At 40.3% G+C, this 20,912-nt stretch overlaps 1 pseudogene; it reads left to right on the top strand.

Annotated features, from left to right (window-relative positions):
• The first annotated feature begins 2,767 nt into the window (after positions 1 to 2,767).
• LOC128596368 (serine/threonine-protein kinase RIO2-like) lies at positions 2,768 to 19,215 on the top strand (annotated as a pseudogene).
• Positions 19,216 to 20,912: the final 1,697 nt, after the last annotated feature.

Genomic DNA, 20,912 nt, shown 5'->3' with positions numbered 1-20,912 from the left:
CTGGAATGGACTGGCCATGGAATGGAAGCACAGGTAAGAACTTTACTCTGCAGCTTGCCTTTTTTTCAGTTGAAGTAAAAGATACCCCTCAAAAAATTGGGCCTTTTTCCCTGGGACCCAACATCATGGTTTTCTGCAGTCTCTGATGCTGCTGTGACAAGAGGCTTGTCCCTGGCCCAGGTCGACTTCCCCATGAACTTGTGCCTCCTCCTCTGAGGTGTTCTTTCTCTTTGGAAGGTGGACTGCAGGCTAGCATCACTACCTTGTTTATGTTATAACCTTATCAATGGCCACCACACCCAGCCATTGATAAGGTTATAACATAAATTTTGAGGGGACAGAAACAGTGTGACTACAGGACATGTAATGGTAGGGACTCACCTTCACATTATTTGTTCTCCAGGAATTTGTTTTGGTGTTTCTCTTACCATTAGTGTGAAATTGACTTTCGCTCAGCGGTACAAATGCTATGGCGTCATTTCCATTCTCATTTGCATTTTCTGCACTGCATATTGAAGAGGGACCACAGGGCAGTAAAGCAGAGCTGTTGAAAGTGTAAGGACAAGAACTCTAGGAGCAGACGCAGTGGGTGCATCTTGCAAATGTGACACTGGAGGTGCTGGTGTTTTATGCACATCAGTTCTCACTTATCATTGATAGGTCCTTGGAAACTGCAACTTTAAGCAAAATGGCATTCTTTATTCCATAGAAATTTAGCACCTTTTTTTTTAATTCACCTATGGTAAAATTGCTTTCCTTAATAAGTACATCATTTTCCTTGAAGTCAGTTGCTTTGAACGTATCAATGACATTAAATGAGGACTTACTACATGTGTGTATATATGTATATAAGAATTTAATATATATGCATACACATTATATTTGTTATTTGGTTTAAATAGTGCTGATGCAGTATATATGTGTGTGTGTGTGCATGCCTGCATACACTGAGTATATACAATGAGGCATTATATAGGGTGTCCATAAAGTTTGGCTGTAATTGAGCACAAACTTTATAGACACCCTGTATACTGAGGCATCACATCAATAAATAACTATGTAATGCTAAAACTGTATATTTTTAAAACACTGTTACTGAATATTTATTTAAACAAGTGAAATAAACATCTGTGATAATATTTTAAATTTGAAATAGAAAAATAAAAATTGATACATTAGGATGATTCTATTTGATGACAATTTTCACATTTGGGTAAAAATTTTAAAATGACACATTTTGTGTCAAAATATACATACCATTTATGTCTTAATTTCCATTGTAATGTATGGAAAAGAATTCAAACTTGAATCCCTTAACTAAAAGCCATATTTTTATATTCTTTTTTATTTCATAACTGAAAACAGCTAGTTCATAAGTTCATAACCCCAAATAATAGTTAAAAAATAATTTTTCTATTTCATGCGTTCACACAATGGATATTTATAGAAATATAAAATTCTTTTTTTGGAACTGAAAATTCCATTAATGAAATCAAATACATTGTGCAAGTGGGATAAAAATGTACGGACCACATCCAGCCTTCCCTGTGCAGCTGTATTTTTAATCATTTCTATCACATAGGATGAGTTAATCATGGGGAGAATAAAACCTTATGGTGGTGATAATTTTGACTATAAAAGAACACTGATAATGTCTGCTGATGTTTTCAGATATACAACTATTTCACCTTTAGTACAACAATGAACTTATTTTTCATTTATGCTTCCATCTAAAACTGCATATTTTTACAAACTGGTATTGGAATCTCAGCCAACACCTCTCTCCTCCTCTTCTGCATCTTCATACTTCCTCTGATCACAGGGTAAAACCCACAGAACTGACCACCTGTCACTTGGCCTTCGTTCATGTGGTGAATTTCTTCATCATGCTATTATTGGGGTCTCCAGAACTTGGGTCATTGAACTTTCAGAATGACCTTAATGTGAGGCATTTTCTACCTGAGCAGAGGAATCAAGAATCTCTCCATCTGCACCACAAGCCTCCTGAGCATGCTCCAGGCCATCACTGTCAGCCCCAGCACCTCCTGGTTGGCCAGATTTAAACGTAAATCCACAGATTACATGATCCATGTTTTATTCTTTTTGTGGTCCTGCACCTTGTCTTTTAATCATAGCATGATCTTCTTCAACGTAGCTACTTATAATTTGACCAGACAAATCTAGTGAAGATAAACACTTCTCACTTTCCCCCATGAATCCCATCATCGGGGACTGTTTTTTTTGCTCTCTCATTATCCAGATGTGTCTCCTTTATTGGAATCATGCTGCTCTCAAGTGCTTATGTGGTGATCCTCCTGCTCAGGGAGCAGAGACAATCCCAGCACCTTCACAGCACCAGACTCTCCTCTAAAGCCGCCCCAGAGAAGAGGGCCACTCAGACCATCCCGCTGCTAGTGAGTTGCTTTGTGATCATGTAGTGGGTGGGCTTTATTATTTCATTCTCCTCAACCTTGTTTTGGGCATATGGCTCAGTCATCCGAATGTCCAGAAGATGCCACATTTGATCCTTTGGTGCTACTCAGTTCAAACAAAAGCACAATGTTCTCCAAAATATACAAAATAAGTGGCATAAAATAAAAATAATTCTCTGTGGAGTAGATTTTTCTCTTCTCAGTTACCATTTCAAGTAGAAGATAATTTGTTTAATTTAATTACCATGTATAAAAATTATACTCTTATTATACATCAATTATTTGGAAACTGACGGTTAAAAAACTTCATAATTGGACTTCCGTCCACTGCCGCCATGGGGAAGGTGAATGTGGCCAAGTTGCACCAGGAAGGTGCATCCTGGCGAAGTTGTAGCCAAGATGACTTCAGGGTTCTGACCATGGTTGAAATAGGCATGAAGAACCATGAGATAGTTCCCTGCAGTTTGATCTCCTCTATAGCTAGCTGTAATATAGTTTTAAGAGAATTAGTGAAACATAAACTCATAGCTTGGGAGCGTACCAAAACTGTCCAGGGCTATCGGTTGACAAATGCAGGCTATGATTATGGCTTTGAAAACACTTTCTTCCAGACAAGTAGTTGAGTCTGTTGGAATCCAGATGGGTGTTGGCAAAGAATCAGATATTTACATTGTTGCAAATGAAGAAGGGCAGCAATTTGCATTAATGCTTCTCAGAAAAGGAAGAACATTTTTTTGAAATCTGAAAAACAAGCGTGATTACCACAAACACAGGCATGATGTGTCTTAGCTTTATTTATCGCCTCTCTCTGCGGTGATGGAATTTGCCTATATGAAGGTGTTATACAAAAGGAAATTTCCAGTTCCAAAGCTAGTTGATTACAATCGCCACGCAGTCGTCATGGAGATCATAAATGGTTATCCTCTATGTCAGATACACCATGTTGAAGATCCTGCCTCAGTATATGATGAAGCTATGGAACTAATTGTAAGACTTGGGAATCATGGGCTGATTCACGGAGATTTCAATGAATTCAATCTCATTTTGGATGCAAATGATTGTATCACCATGGATCAATTTCCCACAGATGATCTCAACTTCTCATCCCAGTGCTGAAGGGTATTTTGACAGAGATTTCAAGTGCATTAGAGATTTCTTCATAAAGTGTTTTAGCTATGAAAGTGAGCTTTATCCAACCTTTAGTGATATCAGGACGGAAGGCTCTCTTGATGTGGAGGTTTCTGCCAGCGGCTACACAAGGGAGCTGCAGGCTGTTGACCACCTGCTGCAGCCAGTGCGCCCAGATGAGAGGGATACTGAGACAGAAGAGGCACCTCAATTTTCATTTTCTGATGGAGAAGTGTCAGAAAAATCAGAGGTTTGTAGTTCCAAAGATGAAAATGAACAGAACTGTGTGGACCAGTCGGGTGGCTACAGATCATTCGAAGACTTGGAATAGATCAGGGAGGACAGTTCATCAGAGCAGAGTGCTGGTGCACACCACTTTGAAATGACTGACTTCAGCCAGGCTTTAGAAGAAATGAAAGGGCAGGTTGTTGACAAAAACTGCATACCTGAATTCTCTGAGGAGAAAAACAGAAATGAAAATTACCTGAGACACATCAAGGAGAAGCCTCTGCTGGCTCTGTGGAGTGTGTGGATGAATGCTCTCATCTAACTGCCTTGTCATCACTGAGTAAAGAATCCATGCCTCTCAGAGATGAAAAACATATGGGAGACATTAATTGGTGTAGAACAAGAACTACACCATTACTTCTTCTATGGGCAGTGTTGTGAGCTGTTCAACAATTCCCCTCAAACTCGTGAAACAGAAGGTGAAACATCAGTTGACAAAACAGCAATAATCAGCAGTCAGACAGTGATTACAGAAAGGAGAAGCAAATGTGTTTATGAAGCAATGAAGGGAAAACATACAAAGTATTAAATCAAGTTGGAAGCAGCTAGCTTTTAGGGAAAATAATATATATATTTGATATTTTTTTAAAGTTACTCTACTCACCTTTTAAGCCACTTTTAGTCTTCTTTTGCAACAAGGCCAATATATAAATAGATGAATAAACCCTGTTTCATTTATTAAAAAATGCAATGATGGCGAGTAGAAGGCATATGTTCCACTGGCTTCTGATTATGATGCTTTGCATGTTGCCAACAAAATTGGGATCATTTAAACCAAGTCCAGGTGGCTCATTCTAAATATATAAATTTTCATCATAAAAAAATAAGAAATTTGTTATTTTTTAATTTGCTTCCCTGAATTTCATATCAGACAACTTCTCTATATAAGGAAGCTCCTATTGGTAATAAAATTTATCAATGTTTTACATTATTTATTTATTTTTTATTTCCAAAAATAAAAGTTATCCTTATTTTGTAAAGACTTTTAGCTACATATCCAATTATAGCATGGGCACTAATTTCTCTCAGCACTCTTTATTTCTCTGATGTCTGTATTATACGGGCTCTAGAGATGACCTTCTCACCTTGCTTCATACTCCATAAGAAATTACAGTTTGAAAATAATTTGGCTTGCACATTTGAAAAAATTTACATTTGGGATAAGTTATTTAGTAATTTTCCTTGTTTAGTCAAAAAGGATAAGTTGAGCAGTCCCCAAAGCCTTGAGGTCCACATGGTTATAAAGTTTCTGAAAAAAAAAAAAACTGACTTCTTGGTTTGATTACTCCTTTGAATTCTTCTTTTAATTTACTTGTGCTCTTCAAAAGTGCCCATATTTTCTGATTCAATTTGTTAAGTAATTTATGAATAATAACATTTGAGTATTTTTAGATGTCTTCACCAAATAGTATTTATGAATATCATTTTTGCCCACAACATAAACTATAAAGTGGCAATCTTCCACTTTAATGTAAGAGACCTGATTACGGCCAGACTTACTGTTTTTCAGTACCGTAAATTCAGTATTGATAGAATTAATTATGTAAATGTAGGTTCTTTGGCTCCAGTGAAAATGCTTTCTTCTTATCAATACTTGAACTCTGGGGGTGCCCGTAGCTCATTGGTTAGGGCACCAGCCACATGCTCCGGGACGGGTGGGTTGGAAGCCACCCAGACCTGCTAAACCAAAATAATATAGCCGAGCACTGTGGTGGGCACCTATCATCCCAGCTACTAGGGCAGCTGAGTTTGAGGTTGCTGTCACGCCACGGCACTCTACCAAGAGTGACAAATTGAGGCTGTCTCAAAATAAGAAAAAAATAATACTTGAAGTCTCCTAAAGTAATGTTGGTTTAAATTTTCTCCAGTAGTTATTTAAAATTATCTTAGAGGAAATGTGCATGTGGTTATTTACATATTACTTATGGGTTATGCTGTAATTGATGGTTTCTAATATCATTTCACAGTACTTATAAAAATCTTTTCTATAGGGTTTAAAAATTATTTAATCTTCTGTTTAGTATCAAAAATGATGTTTATGTGTGTACCTAATTACCAAATCAAACTTTTAAACAAAATTACTTAACACTTTTTGTGTTCATTAATTAGTTTTGTACCAGAACAGTTGATTTCTATGATGCTTTTAAATCACCCAAACGATTATAAATATTTCCTCACTCTGAGCTATATGCCAAACTTATTATCATTAAATATATATACATAAACACATAGGAGTTGTGTCAAAAAAAAAGGTATAATCTAGGTATTAACAAATCTGCTTTGTCAGAGTTTTATCTCTTTGTACCGTTCTTTATTTACTGTGTCATTTTCTATTTTTATTCAAATTTATATTTGTCCACCTAAATATTGATGAAGAGAGATAGGCTCAGATATATATAAAATATATATATATAAATATATTCATATATATATATATTTTTTTTTTTTGGCCTCGGCCGGGTTTGAATCTGCCACCTCCATTATATGGGGCTGGTACCTTACTCCTTTGAGCCATAGGAACCACCCATGGCTCGGATTTTTATTTTGAGTACAATTAGAACATTCTTCAGATTACTACAGATTATATGCCGCCATTTATCCCATGTAGTAAATATAAGAATTAAATACAAGAAGTACAATAATGGCCTCCTCCTGCCCACAGGAGACCCTGAGACAGGAAACTTTGCTAAAAACATTTATTTTTGCATATTACTTTTTAAAATTTTGATCTCAACTGCCTTCAAATCTAGAAATGTGGAATACGATAAATTAGAAATAAATCCCTATACAATCTCTACAAATTAATATAATAAACTCAGGCAAAAATTAAAATATTAAATTCATTTGAAACTTTTCAATATACAGAGCCCAGATGCAAGCCAATTCACTGAGAAACTCTATCAAATACTTAATTAAAAATTAATGCAGATTTCTTAAGCTCACTTCTAGAAATATAGAATAAGGGAAACTTACAGTTTCACTCTATGAGGACAGTATTTCCCAGACAACAAAGCCAGGCAAAATCATTACAAGAAAATAAAACTACACATCATCATCCCTTATGAATATAGATACAGAAATCCTCAAAGTTTATAACAAACTAATTGAAACAACATTAAAAACATTATTGACCATTTTTACTCAGGATTTTACTCAAATGCAAATGTAGCTTAATATCCAAAGATTGGTTAATACAGTAATAGAATATCAAAAACTATTATTTTGATGAACACAGAACATTTGACAAATCCATACCCATTTATGATAAATCCTAAACTAAATAGCAACAGAAGGGAAGATCCTAGGGCTGCTGAACGGCATCTATGAAAAACCTACAGCTGATATTACATGCAATGATGAAAATCTCGGGTTGGCTTGGTGCCTGTAGCTCAGTGATTAGGGCGCCTGCCAAATACACTGAGGTTGGCAGGTTGGAACCCGGCCCGGGGCCAGCTAAACAACAATGACAACTGCAACACAAAAATAGCCAGGCATTGTGACAGGTGCCTGTAGTCCCAGCTACTTGGGAAGCTGAGGCAAGAGAATCACTTAAGCCCAGGAGTTTGAGGTTGCTGAGAGCTGTGCCACCACAGCAGTCTCCCCAGGGCGAAATAGTGAGACTCTGTCTCAAAAAAAAAAATTATTTTTTTTGGCTTGGAAAACTTAGTTTAGAAACAAGGCAAGAATGTCTGTTTTTATCACTTTATTCAACATTATATTGGAGGTATTAAGGCAGGGATATTATGCAACAAAGAGAAACTAATGGTCCCCAGAAGAGGATTGGGATCCTATAGAAATTATAGTCTATCTATAGAAGTATCTAGGAAATTCACAAAATCCCACTAGAATAAATGAGTTCAGTAAGGTTGCATGATTCAAGATCAATATTTAAAAATCACTACTAGTTCCTGTTAGCAACGAATAATCTCCACATGCTGTGAATAAACAATTGCAGTCACAAATCTTAAAAAGTAAAAAAAGAAAACAACATACTGAAACATAAAATATAGTAGCTTTATATTATACTATTTAAACATTGTTAATAATAGCATGTAATTGATGGAGTACCATGGAGTTAAGATCATCTAAGAACTTTGAATCTTCTTCTAGCAAAAAGTTTAGAGTATTTCATATGTATATTATTTCATACTGCACAGAATAGTTGTATCATGTAGGTGTGTATATATATGTATATATTAACATATATAACGACAAAAACATTCATGTTAAAATAAAGAAGGAAAAATTATATTCCTGGTTTCTACAACTGGTCACACATTTGTAGATGGTATTTATAACTGACTTCTTCCACTGTTCATATTATATTTTCTTTGACTTCATCAACTACCTCAACTGGTTGTGGTTCTTTACCTAATGGGTAACCCAAAACTTCATTCCTGACAGGCCCAAGTTATTAGTAGTTCTTCCTACTAATGGGCAACCCATTAGTAGGTTTATATTAGTAGGTATTTATAACCCAGTTACAAATACCATCTACAAATGTGTGACTAGTTGCAGTTCATTCCTGATAGATGGAGGTTATTAGTAGTTCTCCCTGCAATATGTTATTATTTTTCATTAAAATTAAAGATATATCATGGTTATACCAGTAGGTACTGTAAAGGATCTCATGTATTTCAAATATACTTTTCTTTATCGCTATTGTGGAAAAGCAGTCTAATTTCCCCATGGTTGTGAGAGTCAATCATCCCAACCCACACTGTACCTCCCTTCTCTGTTTGTTGATTAAAAGGCTACAGAGCATAAAATGTCTATCTCCCAGTTCAATGGAATTATTGTTGTATCTCTGGATGAAGGCATTTATAACTTTGAAGCTAAGACCTCTGTGCCAACACAGTATAAATCTGTGGAGTTAGGAAGCAAAAATTTTGTAAAGGGTCATAAAGCTAACAAAGACTAGTGCCAGAGCCCTATTCCTCAAGTAGATTTCTGGATCCATAGGTCCTGGGCATGGGAGAAACAGTATTACATAATGAATTCTGATTCAAAACAGAACAGCTTCTGGATAAATTTGCCAGGGTCCTGCAAGGTACTGCCACACAACTTGCAGTACAAAAGCCCCTTTAACATTCTATCAAAATAGTTGATTCAGGATGGTGGTGTTGCAGGACAGGTGAATGGAAAGCAATAGACTCTCACCAAAAGTTATAAAGGAAGGAATTTCATTTTAGCTACGGAGCCACAGCAGCTAAAATAAGATCCAAAATGGCCGAGATCCCAATCAACTCTGCCCTTGTCCATTTATTGGACTCACAAGTAGACAGAGGAAGTACAATATTATTTCTCTTTGGAGGCATCAAATCATGTGCAGGGTTTACAGAAGTGGAAGCAAGCAGCAAATGTTAGAGTCAAGGACCTAGGAAGCTAAGTTTAACAAATTCTTAAGGGCTGGGTTAGCAGGGGAAGGACTTTGCATGAGTGTCTGTGGGCTTCACTGAAAAGCCTTTGTTTTTGTAGACTTTAATTTTCTCAGGTATCCTCCCTTATATAGTAAAACTAGTGTATTACATGAGTATGGTTTCCTTTCCCCACTTGATTTGCTATAAATTGAGCTCCTTGGTCATGAATAATTTTTGTGGAATAGGATGCAAGTGTAAAATGGATTATGTAAGTCAATGGATGGTACTTTTGGCAGAAGCGTTACATCCAGGGTAGGCAAATCTGTATTCAGAATAAGTGTCTAGTCCAGTAAGAACAAAGTTTTGCTCTATTCATGATGGAAACAGTCCTACCAATCAGTATGCTACTCTGGTGCTGGTTGATTATTTCAGTGAATGGAAAAAGATTAGAGTCTCTGTATTAATCTGGCAGATTGGCACACTGTGCTGGCCACAGGTAGGCCAGACGTGGTGAGTAAAAGTCTCTGTTGCTAAGCCTGGGAGTATCCTCCATCCCTGCCACCATGGCCACTTTTTTCATGAGCCCATTGGTCAGTGACATGGATAACTTGAGAAAAACTAAATGGCATCTACAGAAGAGGGCATCCATAACCCTTAAGTTTTTTTTTTTTTTTTTTTGAGTCAGAGTCTCACTTTCTTGTCTCCAGTAGAGTGCTGTGGTGTCACAGCTCACAGGAACCTCAAACTCTTGGCCTCTTTGCCTCTGGGCAGTAGCAACTACTTGTGAGTTGTTATTAAAGACTGTTGTCTATTCTCAGTCCTGCCACCCTGTTACCAGCTGAAGAGAATGAGCCTTTGAAGCATGACTGATTTAAGGTTCTAACAGTATAAATATGACAGATCCAGGTCTGAATCTTTACTGGTAGAAGCAGCTTTATGAACAGCAAAGAGCTGGATACGTGCCAGTCACAAACGCACTGCAACCAAGGACTTTGTTTGTTGCCAATTCCTTAATCAGAGCTCTTCAGTTATCCAGAGGAAACTGATAAACATTAGGCAGACTCTAAGTATATTTTTATCATTGTGCATGTCCTGGTGCCATTTGGAAAGAAAAGAAGCTCCTGGTGATAGAGAATAAGGATATTAAGTAAGCCACTGAAATAATGACCCTAATATAGGCCATGGATTAAAAGATGTTAGGCATAGGATAGAAATGGGGTGGTGGTTATAGGAAAGGAGAGGAGGCCAGTCTCAGGACAAAGGGAGTTTATTAGGGGAAAGAATAGAAATGAAGTCTGAACCAAGGTCAGCCCAGACCACTCCTGGTTTCAGGCATCTTTATCAAGCTTATAGATATAGCAAGAATGTGGATGGGGGTAGCCATAGGAGGGATTATCTCCTGCTGAGAAGCTGTTATCAGGGTGGAAAGTCCACACTCTGCCACCTTACTGGAGTAACTAATTGAATATACTGGAGATGTATATGAACCATTGTTCTATGGTTCAATCTCTAGGCCTGCTTCATGGTCACTGTTCTGCAGTTTGAACTTTGGCTCAATTCTCAGCCCAGTTTCTTTAAGTACTGCCTCACTAAAATGGTCATACCTATGCTAAGGGGATATTTAAGGTTTGAGGATCCCTTTCCCACATAACTGAGCCCAAATGGATGGCCAGCATTGCAAGAACAAATCAGGCCATTGGCAGAGCTGCTAGGCAATGGTTCTTAACCTGTGGGTCGCCACCCCTTTGGGGGTCGAATGACCCCTTCACAAGGGTCGCCTCAGACCATCAGAAAACATATTTCTGATGGTCTTAGGAACCAAGACACCACTCCTTTATCTGTCTCCAGGTGGTCCGCCCACATGCAGATAATCCCACACAGAGTATGTGGCGTGATGATATCATTGTGGCAACCCCATCACATAACACCCCATACAAATACAGGTGTATGTGACAGGGTTGGCGCTATAATGTACTTATGCAGACCAGTCACACATGTGTAGAGAGCAGCTACTGGGTAGAAAGCAGCAATATTGGGGCGTGGCCTGTGGCTCAGTTGGTAGGGTGCTGGCCCCAAATACCAAGGGTAGTAGGTTCAAACCCAGCCCTGTCCAAACTGCAACAAAAAAGTAGCCGGGCCTTGTGGTGGGTGCCTGTAGTTCCAGCTACTTGGGATGCTGAGGCAAGAGAATCGCCTAAGCCCAGGAGTTGGAGGTTGCTGTGAGCTATGACACCACAGCACTCTACCGAGGGCCATAAAGTAAAACTCTGTCTCTGAAAAAAAAAAAAAGAAAGAAAGAAAGCAGCAATATTGGAGGTAAAATGACACTTCATCAATTATGATCATTGGGTAAATGTAAAATCATGTACTGTAAAATCATCAACTATTGCAAAAAATATATATATCTGTACCATGGGAACTTAAATCTAGATGCTGATCAGTCTTTTTATATTCAGCTGTAGTTGATGTGAAGACTACCCCTTTGTGATAACAACATTTTATGTGGAAAAAAAAACCCCCAACAACACAGACAATGTAAATCATAGGAAACTTTAATGAACTGTATTGACTGAACTATGCCATGTATCATCTTTTGTATTATTAAAGCTATTGTCATATATTATTTTCATTAGCAAACCATCCCATGACAATGGATTGTGTAGAGAAGAACATTAAGAAAAGAAAATATAGTGAGGATTTTTTACAGTATGGTTTTACCTCAATAATTATAGCAGGAATTGAGAAACCACAATGTGTTATTTGTTGTGAAGTTCTATCAGCCGAATCTATGAAACCAAACAAACTAAAATGCCATTTTGATAGCAAGCATCCTAGCATTGCCGGCAAGGATACCAACTATTTTAGAAGCAAAGCTGATGGATTCAAGCCAGACTTGACACTGGTGGCAAGTACCACAAAACATAGCAGCCATTGAAGCTTCATATTTGGTGGCACTCAGAATCACCACAGCTATGAAACCTCACACCACTGCTGAGGATTTATTGTTGCCAGTGGCCAAAGACATTGTTCAAGTTTTGATCAGAGAAGAATTTTTTATGAAATTGAGTGCAATTTCCTTATCTAACAACACTGTCGGCAGAAGAATAGATGACATGTCTGCTGATATTCTTGATCAGGTAATCCAGGAAATTAAATCTGCTCCACTTCCAATATTTAGTATTCAGCTTGATGAATCTATGGACATTGCAAACTGTTCACAGTTACTAGTTTACGTGATGATGGCAAATTTAAAGATGAGTTTCTTTTTTGCAAACCTCTTGAAATGACAACTACTGCATGTGATGTATTTGACACAGTTGGTTCATTTCTGAAAAAGCATAAGATCTCTTGGGAAAAGGTTTGTGTTGTTTGCACAGATGGTGCTCTGGCTATGCTAGGATGTCAATTTGGATTTCAATGTTTGGTACTGAATGAGTCACCAAAAGTCATTGGAACTCACTTTATGATTCATTGGCAAATATTAGCAATGAAGACGCTGCCACAAGAGTTTCAAGAAGTAATGAAAAGCGTTATAAGTTCTGTCAATTTTATAAAGGTGAGCACTTTAAACAGTCGACTGTTTTTGCAATGAGTTTGATGCACCAAACAATGCTCTGCTATTTCACACTGAAATGAGATGGTTGTCAAGATGAAAAGTTCTAAAATGTGTTTTTGAGCTTTGTGATGAACTCAAAATGTTTTTTAATCAGAAAGCAAGATCGCAGTTTGAAGCACTTTTCAGCGATAAAAGTGAACTACAGGAAATAGCTTACTTGGTTGACATCTTTGCCATCATGAATGAGTTAAATTTATGACTGCAAGGACCAAATGCAACATGCCTCAATTAGTGTGAAAAGATCTGATCATTCAAAATGAAACTTCAGCTTTGGCAAAAAATAAATAAATAAATAAAATAAAAGGTGGGGCAGTGCCTGTAGCTCAAAAGAGAGGGGCGCCAGCCCCATATGCCTGAGGTGGTGGGTTCAAACCCAGTCCTGGCCAAAACTGCAAAAAAAAAAAAAAAAAAAAACAAATGGATGGGGGACAGAGTCAAGATGGCTGACTGAAGCCAGCTTTCCACAGAGGCTCCCGTCCAGAAGGAGACTTAAAGGACAGAAATTTAGCAAGTAACCAGGCATATTAGAACTGTGCCAAGAGAGAAGTTTGAAGAATGCATATCAACCCTGCTGAGGCAAGCTGCGACCCCAAGATATAAACAAAAGATACAAAATCCATCACCAAGCAGATGGGAGTCCCGTCCCTGATGAGAACAGCTCAGAGTACCCCATAAACAAACAAGCAGAGTTCAAAAGTCCTCCCAGTATACTCCACTGGAGAGAACCTCTAAAAATTGGACCTACTTTCCCTACTAGGGTGCCATGGTGCTCTCCTGCCAGGCATGAAACTGTATAAATCTGTATATATTCCTTACCTGCAATTCTGAGCTCCCAACGCTCCCCTCCACTCTCACTGAGGTCTGGAGGCCTGTCCCCCAGGAGTCCAGATTCTTGGGTGTTTTCTCAAGAGGTATGGACAGAGCCTGGACTGCTGCTGGTCAGTGCTGATTCTGCAGCACAGGAGTGAGGAGAGGACGGTCAGCTGAGAGGGAATGACACAAGGGGCAGCGGTGCACCAAGGCGCAGAGCAGCAGCCATTGCAGCCATCTTTGGCATCAATAGGGCTCACCCCTGGATACTCTGGAGTCACACCCCCATCTCTCTGGGCAATCAGAGGAGGACAGGCATCTTCTTGGGTGGCAACCACCAGTGGAAAACATCTGGGATGGAAACGCAGCCCCCGGGAGTATGGGGTTTGCCTGAGGCATACCGGCCTGGGTGCAGTGCAGGGACTGGAAATGCACATCAATCAGAGGTGGGGCTGGAACTGAATGAACAGCCCCAACCTCCATCAAGCACCCAAGGTTGTCAGGCCTCACCCCTCCCCCCCGCCAGATAGTGGCAGAGAGCAGAGGCCTGGCTGAGTAGACACAGATTTCCTTGTGATTCAGGCAGGTCCAAACCACTGGAGAATCTGCTCATTGGAGGCAAGTGGGTCACAGCCCTGTGGGGTTTTCAGTGAAGGGGTGTGAAAGAGGTGCAAGGTGGGGAAGGAGGCATCAACCTTCCCAGACTAATCTATTTGCTGAGTGGGTCCTCCTGACCTGATGGAGCACCAGACTAAGTGATATTTGACTTATCAGCAGACCCCTGCGATCTAGTTGCCAGAGACCTTTTAAACTCTCCCATCTGAGACAGGTGCTGACTGAGACAATTGATTTGGACCTCTTGAACTGGGCCAATCACCCGAGGACTATCCAAGTGGTACCCTGGGTGTGTGATTATAGGAAGGTTTGATTTTCCTTTTCCAATTGTTGCCTGTGGAGGGGCAGGGTGACTTAATTGCTGGTATTTCTCCACAGCTGAGACTTCAACACAGAGTAACTTATTCACTAGGCTCAGACAGAGACCAGCTGAAAACAAGACAGAGCCACTTAGCCCCCCCACACCAAGCAGGGCCCCAGTTTCTCAGACCATAGCACTGTATGAGTCCTTGGAAAAGCTCCAGGGGAAAAGGCACAGACACCAGTCCCAGCTTTTGGGCAAAGGACTGGTTAATCACTACTCCTGGAGCCCCCAACACAACTTTTTTTATCCACGCATCTAGTCAAACAGTGCAAAATAATCATGGGGCATAATCAGCAGGAAAACTCTGGTAACATGAATAACCAGAGTAGATCAATCCGCACCCCCAAGGAAAGATATGGCAGACATAACTGAAGATTCCATTCATAAACAGATGGCTGAGATGTCAGAAATCAAATTCAGAATTTGGATTGCAAACAAGATAAATAAAATGGAGGAAAATTTGGAATTAGAAATTTGAGGAGCAATTCAATAGCTGGAATTAGAAATTGGAGGAGTAATTCACAAGTTATCTCAAAAATTCAACGAATTTAAAGACAAAAGCACAAAAGATTTTGATACATTGAAGCAAGAATTTGCAACCCTCAAAGATCTGAAAAATTCAGTAGAATCCTTCAGTAACAGAATGGAGCAAGCAAAAGAAAGGATTTCTGACACTGAAGACAAAGCCTTTGAATGCTCCAAAACTCTCAAAGAGGAAGAGAAATGGAGAGCAAAAACAAATCATTCTCACAGAGAGCTCTGGGATAATTTGAAGAAGGCTAATCTCCACCTCATTGGAATCCCTGAAAGGGATGAAGTGGCTTCGCAAGGCACAGAGGCTCTTCTCCATGACATTATGAAAGAGAATTTTCCAGACATGCCAAAAGATTCTGCAATTCAGATAGCAGACAGTTTCAGAACCCCAGCACGAGTCAACCCCAATAACATATCCCCCAGGCACATCATAATTAACTTCACTAAAGTAGGAGAAAATTCTGAAAGCAGCCAGATGTAAGAAAACCATAACCTACAAAGGGAAGAATATTAGAATGACTGTACATCTCTCTGCTGAAACTTCCAAGCCAGAAGAGGGTGGTCATTGACTTTTAATCATGTAAATCAAAATAACTTTCAACCCAGGATCCTGTATCCTGTGAAACTGAGTTTCACTTATGATGGAGAAATTAAATAGTTTAATGACATTCACATGTTGAAGAAATTTGCCATAACCAAACCAGTTCTTAAGGATATTCTCAGACCTATCCTTCATAATGACCAGCCGAATCATCTACAACAAAAGTAAACTCACTCAGAAACTTTTGATCAAATTCCAACTTCCACAGTGGCAAAAGGATTAAAAATGTCCACTGGACTTTTGAAAAACTTGATACCCAAAATTTTACCAGGCTTATCAATATTCTCCATTAATGTAAATGGCTTAAACTATCCTCTATAGAGGCACAGGTTGGCTGACTGGATACAAAAACTCAGGCAAAAACTCTCCTCTTACCTTAAAAGATAAATATAGACTCAGGGTCAAAGGATGGTCATCCATATTTCAGGCAAATGAAAATCAGAAAAAAGCAGGTATTGCAATTCTATTTGCAGATACAATAGACTTTAAACCAACAAAAGTAAGGAAGGATAAGAATGGTCACTTCATTTTTGTTAAGGGTACTACTCAATATGATGAGATTTCAATTATTAATATTTATACACCTAACCAGAATGCATCTCAATATATCAGAGAAACTCTGACATGAGCAACTTGATTTCCTCCAGCTCCATAATAGTCAGATATTTTAACACTCCTTTGGTAGTGTTGGATAGATCCTCCAATAACAAGCTGAGCAAAGAACTTTTAGATTTAAACCTAACCATCCAACATTTGGATTTAACAGACATCTACAGAAAATTTCATCCCCCAAAAACTGAATATACATACTTCTCATCAGCCCATGTAACATACTCCAAAATCGATTACATCTCAGGTCACAAGTCCAACCCCAGTAAATTTAAAGGAATAGAAATTATTCCTTGCATCTTCTCAGACCACCATGGAATAAAAGTTGAACTCAGTAACAACAGGAATCTGCATACTCATACAAAAACACAGAAGTTAAATAACCTTATGCTGAATGATAGCTGGGACACAGATGAGATTAAAAAGGAAATTATCAAATTTTTGGAACAAAATGACAATGAAGACACAAATTATCAGAACCTCTGGGATACTGCAAAGGCAGTCCTAAGAGGGAAATTTATGGCACTGCAAGCCTTCCTCAAGTGAATGGAAAGAGTGGAAGTTAACAATTTAATGGGACATCTCAATCAACTGGAAAAGAAAGAACATTCCAACCCCAAACCCACTAGAAGAAAAAAAATAACCAAAATTAGAGCAGAATTAAATGAAATTGAAAACAAAAGAATTATACAACAGATCAAAAAGTTGGTTTTTTGAAAAGGTCAATAAAATAGATAAACCTTTGGCTAACCTAACCAGGAAAAAAAATAGTAAAATCTCTAATTTCATCAATAATAAATGACAAATATGAAATAACAACAAACTCCTCAGAAATTCAAAAAATCCTCAATGAATATTACAAGAAACTTTATTCTCAGAAATATGAAAATCTGAAGGAAATTGACCAATATTTGGAAGCACGTCACCTTCCAAGACTTAGCCAGAATCAAGTGGAAATGTTGAACAGGCCTATATCAAGTTCTGAAATAGCATCAACCATACAAAATCTCCCTAAAAAGAAAAGCCCAGGACCACAAGGCTTCATGTCAGAATTCTACCAAACATTTAAAGAGGAACTAGTACCTTTATTACTCAACCTGTTCCAAAATATAGAAAAAGAAGGAATACTATCCAATGCATTCTGTGAAACAAGCATCACCCTGATCCCCAAACCAGGAAAAGACCCAACAAGAAAAGAAAATTATAGACCAATATCACTAGTGGAATATAGATGCAAAAATATTCAACGAGATCCTAACAAACAGAATCCAGGAACACATCAAACAAATTATACATCACCAAGTTGGTTTTATCCCAAGGTCTCAAGGCTGGTTCAATATACGTAAATCTATAAATATAACTCAGCACATAAACAAATTAAAAAACAAAGACCATATGATTCTCTCAATTGATGCAGAAAAAGCTTTTGATAATATCCAGCATCGCTTCATGATCAGAACACTTACGAAAATGGGTATAGAAGGGACATTTCTTAAACTGATAAAGGCCATCTATAGCAAACCCACAGCCAATATCGTATTGAATGGAGTTAAATTGAAATTATTTCCACTCAGATCAGGAACCAGGCAAGGTTGCCTATTGTCTCCACTGCTGTTTAACATTGTAATGGAAGTTTTAGCCATGGCAATTCGGGAAGAAAAGGCAATCAAGGGTATCCATATAGGGTCAGAAGAGATCAAACTTTCGCTCTTTGCAGATGATATCATTGTATATCTGGAAAACACCAGGGATTCTACTATAAAACTCTTAGAAGTAATCAAGGAATATAGCAGCATCTCAGGTTATAAAATCAACATCCATAAATCGGTAGCCTTTATATATACCAACAATAGTCAAGCTGAAAAAACACCCAAGGACTCTATTCCATTCACAGTAGTGCCAAAGAAGATGAAATATTTGGGAGTTTATCTAACATTGACTACAACATTTCTCTACAGTATGTCTCATCTTCTGTCTATTTAGATTTAACAAGTTTTTAAAAACTTTCAAACATGTACTACATTGGAAGATTTTGCTATCGCCAGTTGCTGAACATTGGTTAGATTCATTATAATAACTGCTGTGCTTCTTATACTCATCAGGTCCCTGATCCCACCTGGGGACTTGGAAAAAAAAGAAAATCTGAGAAGGTGCCCCTGACCACTGGGACACAGAAGAGACGGCGGGCAGGCCGAGGGCTCCCTCCCAGGCCACCAGTGTCACCACAGTCCGGTCCGTGCCTCCAGAGTGGGACTCGAGAAATAACTGGGGACGACTGTGTCTCCCCCAGCCACAGGCCAGGCCCCTGTCTCCCGAGCGGGACTCGGGAAAAGTCCGTGGTCAATTCGAGGCTGAGCACGGGGACAAGCGAGGGATGGCAGACCGGTCATCGGACACCCTCTGCCATTCACCGGCACCACGTCGGGTTGGTCACCGTGGTTTGGCCAGGCCGCCACAGCCGCACAGCCCTCCGAGGCGCCTGGCTGGCTGGCTGAGACCTAAAAGTCCTCCCACATCAGCCCAGCTGGCCCAAGTTCTGACTCACTGGCTGTAGCGCCACCGTCCCCCCACCCCCACCACAAACCAGGTGGCGCAGCAGAAGGCTGCACGCCTTGGCGAAACCAGCCTTGCTCACATCAGTGACTGTCCTTTCCTTTGCCTGTCGCACTGGAGCTTCAGAGGATGAGCATACCCTTGGAAAGCGGCCACCAGAGAGAGCCCAACCACAGCCAGTGCCGGCCACCCAAGGTCGCCTCAACAACACCCGGGCCACCCTCTGCATCCCCTCCTTTCAGAGTCCAGAAGGTCCCTCTAAGGCGTCCCACGAAGACACCCACCCGCAATTCCCACCACCGTAGCTGTCAGGGAATAAGGGGTCGACCAGACCACACAAATCGTGCACCAAACCCGCCTCCACATAGACCTGTGACATAGTCAAGAGACTGACAGAAAGACAAATGGAGGTGGGGAGCCTTTCCTAAAATACAATCACATGACCCCAGGACAGAGCTGCAATCTACTTCACATTTTTATTTTCTATTATTTTATTTTATTTATTTTATTTATTTTGAGACAGAGACTCAAACTCGAGCCAGCTGCCTCCCTGCCCTGAAAAGCCGGTTTGGCCTAGAGATGGGTGCCAGCTGCCTCATCACCCCCATTAGATGGATACTGCCTGCCACTGATGTGCAGTAGGGGGCTGTGTAGGAGAAAAGATGAAAGGACAAAAGTAAGAAATAACTCTGAAATGATGACAGGCACCATCACTCTTAGATTAGTCTGGATCAAGGTGAGAGCAGAACGAGATAAGAACAGATGGGTGAAGTGCTATAATCATGAGAATTAATGAGCTAAGTGCTATGAAAAATTGTTTTACTTATCCACTAACTGCAACATATGCATTATGTTACCTTATTGTTCTCTGTCTTTTATGTTACCTATTGGCTAATACGCTACATTGCCAGTTCGCTTCTGTAAAAGTCACCCTGTGCTTGCTTTCTGCTGCTTTCACCAATTTTGTTTTTACTTCTAATTGCTAACTTTCAGAACACCTGTTTGGCCCGTTGCCAAGTTTTAGACTACAAAATCCCCAACTTCAGACCCCTCAATGCTCTCTCAGTTAGTCTGCTGTTTGCTAAGAAGGCCCTGTGATTAAGACTCCTTTTTGAAATTCTAATTTGAGTAGCTTTTCCTTATCTCCCCCACAACAGCCTCCATAGCTCTCCATCCTCAGGGGCTCTCGGTGGGGTGTGTCCCTGTCTGTCCATCTACCCCCTTTTCAGGGACGGGCAGGCCCAGTGGGTTGAAGTGTGTGGCACAGGGCTGGGGAGTTCCCAAAGGAAGAAAGAGGGTGGGCGGCGGCTGGGTGGGACAGTGAGGGAGAGAAGCCAGAGGCCCTGGTGAAACACGCAGATGAGGGGAGGCAAACGGGCTCCCCTCGGTTGGGAGGCTTCCGGGCACGCCCCCCACCCCCACACACACGCCTCAGGGATCCAAACCGCTCACAGCCAGCCCTTTAACAGTCCCCTTTGGCGCGGGCCACAGAGAGGACAGAAAAGGAGGTTGCCAGGTCCCACAGCAGCGGGAGCGGCGGCTCTCAAAGGGTTGGGGAGGTTTTCCCGAGGTAGTGGACGAAAGGGATTGGCGTTTGTAGCCCACACTCACGGAGTTACTTAATCGCACTCTGTCTCTCCGGCGATGCTCTGCGCTACTTTTCAGCGGTTGGAAAGCCGGAGCCCGCTGGGCGGGTACGGGGTCGCGGCTGGAGCTCCGCAGGAGGCTGCCTGTGAGGGTGCGCAGTCAGGGCCGAAGGGGGCGGGGCCCCGAGCGGGGGCGGGGCGTGAGGAGAAGTAGGAGGTGGTCGGATGAGGGGCTGTGACACAGCTCACCTCGGACGCGTCCATCTGGGCGGCTGGGCTAGGGCTTCTCTCTTCCGTGGGGGGCCCGCCCTGCCTGTGCCACTCCTCAGGTGAACCCCTCAGGGCAAAACCATGGCTGGCTCAGAAGCTTCTCAGGCAAACCTGTCAGGGTGGTGAGGCCTTCTGGAGCCGCCTTC

This window comes from Nycticebus coucang, chromosome 10, assembly GCF_027406575.1.
Source record: "Nycticebus coucang isolate mNycCou1 chromosome 10, mNycCou1.pri, whole genome shotgun sequence".
In the NCBI taxonomy this organism is placed as follows: Eukaryota; Metazoa; Chordata; class Mammalia; order Primates; family Lorisidae; genus Nycticebus; species Nycticebus coucang.
Note: the sequence above shows the minus strand (reverse complement) of the source record. Positions and strands in the feature narration are given on the sequence as shown.